The sequence below is a fragment of the Myotis lucifugus genome, unplaced genomic scaffold (genome assembly GCF_000147115.1).
Source record: "Myotis lucifugus unplaced genomic scaffold, Myoluc2.0 scaffold_3088, whole genome shotgun sequence".
NCBI classification, from domain to species: domain Eukaryota; kingdom Metazoa; phylum Chordata; class Mammalia; order Chiroptera; family Vespertilionidae; genus Myotis; species Myotis lucifugus.
The window spans coordinates 5490-11789 of NW_005874136.1; the positions used below are offsets into that span (position 1 = coordinate 5490).

At 51.0% G+C, this 6300-nt stretch overlaps 1 long non-coding RNA gene across 1 annotated transcript; it reads left to right on the forward strand.

Moving 5' to 3' along the window:
* The first annotated feature begins 1941 nt into the window (after positions 1-1941).
* On the forward strand, positions 1942-3414 carry LOC111824623. The gene is made up of 2 exons (XR_002827728.1): positions 1942-2024; positions 3226-3414. It is a non-coding gene; the product is annotated as an uncharacterized LOC111824623 (long non-coding RNA).
* The last annotated feature ends 2886 nt before the right edge of the window (positions 3415-6300 follow it).

A 6300-nucleotide genomic window follows, 5' to 3' on the forward strand; every position in this document is an offset into this window, starting at 1 on the left:
CGCTTCCCCCTCCTGCGCCCTGACCACACTGTGCCTATTTATATGTAAATGTTGCCGACAGAGGCTAGTTTTCCGTGAGGAGCAGGGCTCTCTGACTGCTACTTTCTGGAACTTGTGAATTATGGGCCAAGATGCCAGGACTTCGGCTATTGAAATAATTAAGGGCACAGCGAAAGTGTCCGTTACCCCTGAGGAACCTGGTAATTCTCCGCTGAACGTCTCTAAAGGAAACACTTGAAAACTGACCAGTTCGGTTCCTTGTAGGCATGACGTTTGTACTGGTGGGTACCTGAAGGCCCTTTCCCAGGTGCGCTGTTACCTGGGATGGGTACCTTATCGATACCTTGAGGATGTAGAGATGAGGGAGACGTCTCCACCCATGAAAAAATTAAGTTTAGACCCATACACTGTAGACGCCTACTCGTTTCGAGATTGCATTTCTTATTATTTCTTGTTTTGAAGCTACCAAGTCATTCTTAGGTGTTTAGTTAAAATTTAACTGTTTCTCTTTAAATCAGGTGACAAGTAAATGACAGCTAGTTCTTTTTCTCACCATTATATAAAATTTGCCTCTGAATACACAGAACTGTGCTGCTTCAGAATTGCATCTGCTTCCTTGAATGTCCACGTTTTGTGCATGTATTTTCTATCGTCACTCCAAAGAAACCCAATACGCACCCAGGCACTCGGGGTTCGCTTCCGCAGCAGAACTGGTCCTGGAGACCCAGTCCTCCCCCAGGTCATTGAACTGGGCACACCAGAGCCTACACCACACTCTTTGAGGTAAACCCCACCGCAGGCAGGAGCAGCCAACCCGTCCTAAGTGAGGAGCGGGTGGGCATGAGAGACCTGTCCAGGCCTCTTTTCTGTGCTGTGAGCATCAAGACTCCTGTGCAAATGCAGGCACCTGCCTCCCCAGGTGTGCGTGGTCATCCAAAGAGCCTCATGGGAGGGCTGACCAGTTTCTCTTCCCGGCTGTGGACATGGAGAGAGACAGGTGGTCTGGTTAGGGTCCTTCACGGGTCTCACGTTCTGAGTCTGGGGGGTGGGGCTGATGAACTGAGACTGTCTCCCCAGAGGAGCATCGGGGCCCCTCTCACCCCAACCAGTCACTGCACAGTGTGAGGAGTGGGGTCCGCCCGTGTTAGATTGGTTCTGCCTTTGACTTCCCAACCCAGGGTTCCTCCGTGGGTCACTTGCTCCTCTCGGGGTAACTTGGTATTTGCTTTTTCTTTCTGATGCTTCCTCCAGTGAGCTGAGCACGTAAGGAGGCACGTGTGCTCTTGGGGGTCCTGGGAGCTCCATCCAGAGCCCCCGGAGGCCCCGTAAGAAGGGGCCTCCACCCTTCAGCAGCAGCCAGGTGGTAGCAGGGTTTTGCTGACGTGATTACTGTCCAGATCCAAATATGCTCATATGTCTGGTCGGGGGGGGGGGGTGCGGGGAGGGCTTCATCTTTTATCAGCTGAGTGTTAAGACCTCTGTCCACAGCACACACAGGAACTGCTCATCACCAGGAGCTCTAGATTTGACATGCTGCCAGGTTTTGCCAAATCAGAGGGCTCATGGCTACTGGCATCATAGCTCCTTCAAAAGATGCCACCAGTCCCCAAGGAAAAGGCCAGCTTGGCATGGTTGGAAGTAGCCACGTGTAAAACCAGGGTGCCTGGCCTCTGTTTGATTCTGTGCAAACCTAATGACACTGGCAGGCACGCCTCTGTCCTGCCCAGGTTCCCTGTGCTACAGGCTGGCAGTGGCGGGTGGGGGTGGGCTGGGGGGGCGGGAAGGGACCAGCGGGGACCCACCAGCACCCACCGCCCCTCCGGGAACAGATGGACGTGATGTCACGTGCTACTTTGACATTTCTTTTCTCCCCTTTTCATTTGATTTCTTCTCCTTTTTGTTTTCTGTCTTTCTCCCCCTCTCCCCTTTCTGCTCTCTGGATGCAGCCAAACGCAAAGCATGGAAACTAAACCGTGTTGGTAGCCTGCGAAATATATACAGCAGCAGCAGCACCAACACTGAAGGTAACGCTGTCCCCCCTTCCGCCAGCACTCCCCCCCCACCCCCCGCAGACATGGAAATGCAGCCTGAAGCCGCATGCACCCCTTTTGTGTTTGCAGACTCATTCCTGTGGTCTTTCCATCTTTTTGTTTGTGTGTTTTATTTTACCATTCATGTTCCTTTCAGCTTACTTAAATTCTGACCTTTCCCTTCAGTCATAGAGTGGTGATGTTTAAATTAATTCAGAAACCTATTTCCTCCTCTTTTTTCTTTTGCTTTATACATGTGGGCACTCAACGTAATATTTCCCAAGTTATTACAGTTTTTAAAAGTGTTAGTATCAGGTGTAATGATCTGTAGCCAAACACAATAGTGCGCCGTGACATTTAAGCAACAGTCTTAATTTGTTTTGTGGACGCATTCTCTGTAATGCTCCGCGCAGTTCTGATCCGGAGGCCCGGCCCGGGTCATTTGCATGGGCTGCTGTTGCTTGTAAATTCGGTATATTGTTGTGTTTCTAAAGGTCGTCCGGTGCCAAAGTTCACAAATTGACTTGCGTTGCTTTTTTTCCGCGAAGACAGCCGTCATTGCTTTTGTATAATAGCAGATTGAATTTCCCTCCCCACCTTCATTTGAACAACACAATTATAAATTGCCTTTTTTTATGATTACAAATGTCAGGGGTCAGAATTATTCTGATGCCAAGCAAGGGACCCCCTCCACCCTCAGCCCAAGCCCTCGCGCAGGGGGCTGGCGTACATTATGTGCGATGCAAAGCAGGTCACAATCCAGCGATCTCGGTATAATAGGGGGACATTTTTTTTCACTTAAGTGCAAGCCAAATGGGTCAAGTAATCGCGAGCCGGCGCCCTCACACTAATTGACTTATTTGGGGATGATTATAACTGTAATATTTTTCTTAATGTCACTGTTTTCTGGGCTGTTGATTTTAGCGATTGCCAGGCGGTGGCATTAAATCTCTTGTAAATTTTAAATTGCACGGTATTTCTGTAAACAAGTCCCCCTCTTCACATCCCAGTCATTAACCTCCGCTGATTTATATCGCTGCCCTTCTTTTCTTCCTTTCACAATTGCTCCGGTCTCGCCGCTGAAAGCCCTCCTCTCGGCCAGGAAAAAAAAAATGAATCTGAAAAACAAAACTACATCTTCATGATGCCTTTAATCATAATTTTTTTAATCATAATTTTTTTTTCATTCCTCAAGGGGGAATTGTCATCCGATAAGGTACCAGTGGAGCTTGACCCCCGTGGTATCTTCTTTCAAAGCATTCGTTCAAGAAAGATAAAACAAGAGAGAAAAATAATAGCATTTTAGCAACAGTCCCAACACCTACAGGACCAAGTATCTTTTTTTGTGGTATTTTAAAGGGTATTAAAATGCTCGTTCACTATTTTTTAATGTTAGTTTTTCAACTTAAGGTACAAATCATTTCTCTTCACTGTGTCCTTATCAGATATGTTTTCTTTCGTATGCGTATGCATTTTCCACAACAAATTGGCTTATTGGCTCTCTGCCTTAAAAAATGAGCCATGACATTCGGTTTCACATGTAGTTGTATATAAAATTGGGGGGCAGGAAGGAGGCAGACACTCCCCCTGAGACTGCTGATGGGGCCCCTGGAGACACTGGTGGGCTGAAGCTCATGACAGGTGTGACGATTCGCAGAAGTGGGAACTTCTCAGCCTTAATCGATCAGGTAACCCACCCCTCTGCCTGCCCAAAGCCATGGGTTGGGGAGGTACCGTGACACGTGCCTCTCTCTAAAATCTGTAAATACCAGGTAACACTGCAAACTCGGAGTCTCCAAGGCAACCCTAGGTCTGTTGGAGTAAATAATGCCCCAGAGCCAGGCCTCCCTCACATTGTCTCCTCATATCTGCTCAGTGTTCAGTTACATTTATGAACCTTCAATTAAGCGACACGATCATTCTTCATTTACTTTGAGTTTCTTTTAAGATTAATATCTGTACGCACACTGTCTCATTTCATACGGCCTTTAATAGTATGTTATGGAACTCATATAATTGCATAAAATAAATTATCAAAGGGCCTCTCTGATTGCCAGTCTCTGGATGTATGTCATCACATATTCTGTCTATAAAATGATTCTCTCCGGATATTCACATCCTGAGATTCTGACTGTTACTGTAACCTGAGGCCTCGAGTGTTGCACCGAATGGACCCTTCCCCACTTTATTTTTTAAAGTAGTCCACTCAGTACCCAGAAACACCGATGACTGCAGAGTGTCACTAAGAGCCAGGCCCTGTCCCAGGAGCCTGTCCACTGGTCGGTGTTGTCCTCGGTGCAGCCGGTGGGCAGAGGGAGGGGTCCTCATCCCCCTTTCCGGACGGGGGAGTTCAGCTCAGATCCGATCCTATGGGAGTGGCCTGGGGATGGGCAGGACCGAGACTGGAACCTGGTGGTCCCGATCCAAAGCCCTTTTCCTCTTATGACCACTCTGTTCTGGCCCTGGGACTACATGTCTTTTGTCTCCACAGTCCCCTGCCCATAGGTGTTGTGTTGTTCTGGGAAGTGGGGCGTTGGCAGGTCACTCAACTTCCTGCAGAACAAGCAGCAGGTTCTGGAGGCAGGACATGTGCCCAGATCACCACCTTCAGGACCCAGACCCCACGCTGCGTGTGTGGATGTTAGGCGTGGGTTAGAGCAAGTAACACCGAACTAATTAGGGAAACACACATACGAGCATAGAAAACAAACAGAGGTATATTCTCTTTTGCTCTTTTTCTGTTCATTCGGGCTGATTATCCCTGATACCAATATGGAAACATAATTTGTATATATTGTAGTGCACTAATTTTTAGATCTTTGTGATTTGGCAAAAATTCAACTGTGAGATCTTCGTTCCTTCCACGAGAAGCAACTCTAACATTTCCATCTCGGGAGCCTGTGACGCGAGGTGGAAGGCACATCTATGGTGGGATTTCCCAGTGCTTAGTCGCCTCCCGAGACCAGCATCGGGAACGCCCGCATCCGTGGTAAACGCTTTTCTACGAAAGAACCGAGAGAACTGGGCCGAAGGGTGGACGTTGTGCAGAAGGAGCCGTGGGAGGGAGGCCTGTGGGAAGGTGGTGAGCACACTGCCCCCACCCCGCGTGGCTGCGGGGCCACCGAGGAGCAGCGCTGCGAGTTGGGTGAGCAGATGGAATCTCTGCTCACAGAGGAAAGCATCTTCAGTGCATGTCATAGGCGTAATGGGTTCAGGAAAGATGCATTGGGAACAGGCCACCCACGTTATAGTTGACACCTACACCCAAGTGTCCCCATTCAGCCCAGTCCAGGGAGGTCCGTTTCTGTGGAGCTGGGACTTGCCCCAGAGACAGGCCTTTGAAATCTCTGTTTTGGGTGCCTCCCTGCCGCCAGTGGCCACAGAGATGGCCTGGGGTCCCCGGACACTGTGTCCCAAACAGGCCCTGCCGTGGAGAATCGATTCTCTTGGAGGACAGCTGTGGCGGGCACGGCTGCGGGCTTCATGCCAAGTCAGTGCCCACACCTCTTCCCCCACTGGGTAGCCAAGACGTGCCTGTTCACCTGAGCAAAGGTGCGCAGGCCTCTAAGAAGGCAGCTCACCGGTGACTGCCCGCCCACTGCCCAGTGCTCCAGTCACAGCTCGGAGACCTCACTCGCTCAGGTTGAGTTCCACAAATCCCAGCCGTGCTCACGCGCTCGCACCTGAGTGGAAAGCCCACTGGGGCCTGGGCTCCTCTCCCAACTGGACGCTGGGTCTGAGCAGGTGGAGAGGGGAAGGGCTGGCAGGCAGAGATCCGATGCAGAGGAAGGGAATGTGTGTCCCGAAGGGCCCAGGTGCCCTGGGCTTCGTGGAGAATGAAGCTGCCTTTGACACAGGGCTCAGCACAGACTCCACGGCTGTGACACCTGGCAGGAGCCATTGTTTCCCGGCATCCTGCCCACTGACTCTCCAGGTACCCCTGTGCATCCTCCACGTTTACAAAAGGAGAAAACAAGGCAGGGAGACGGGCAGTCAGGGGCCCCAGGAAAACACGTGAGGATCAGGCCAGGCCAGGCACGGGGGTCAGAGCCGCCACCCGAACCCGGCCGTGGGCTCAGCAGCAAGCGCGGAGCACGTTTAGGCTTGAGCACTTTTGGGGCTGAGACACCAGGCAGACAGCAGCTCTTGCCGAGGGGGGTGACCGTCGAGCTGTCCTTCTGCGGGACTGCCGGCAGGGTGTGAGCCCAGCCCCCACCCAGGTGTCCCAGCCGCCTTCCCAAGGCCCCGCCTGCCTGTTGGGCTGCCTTCC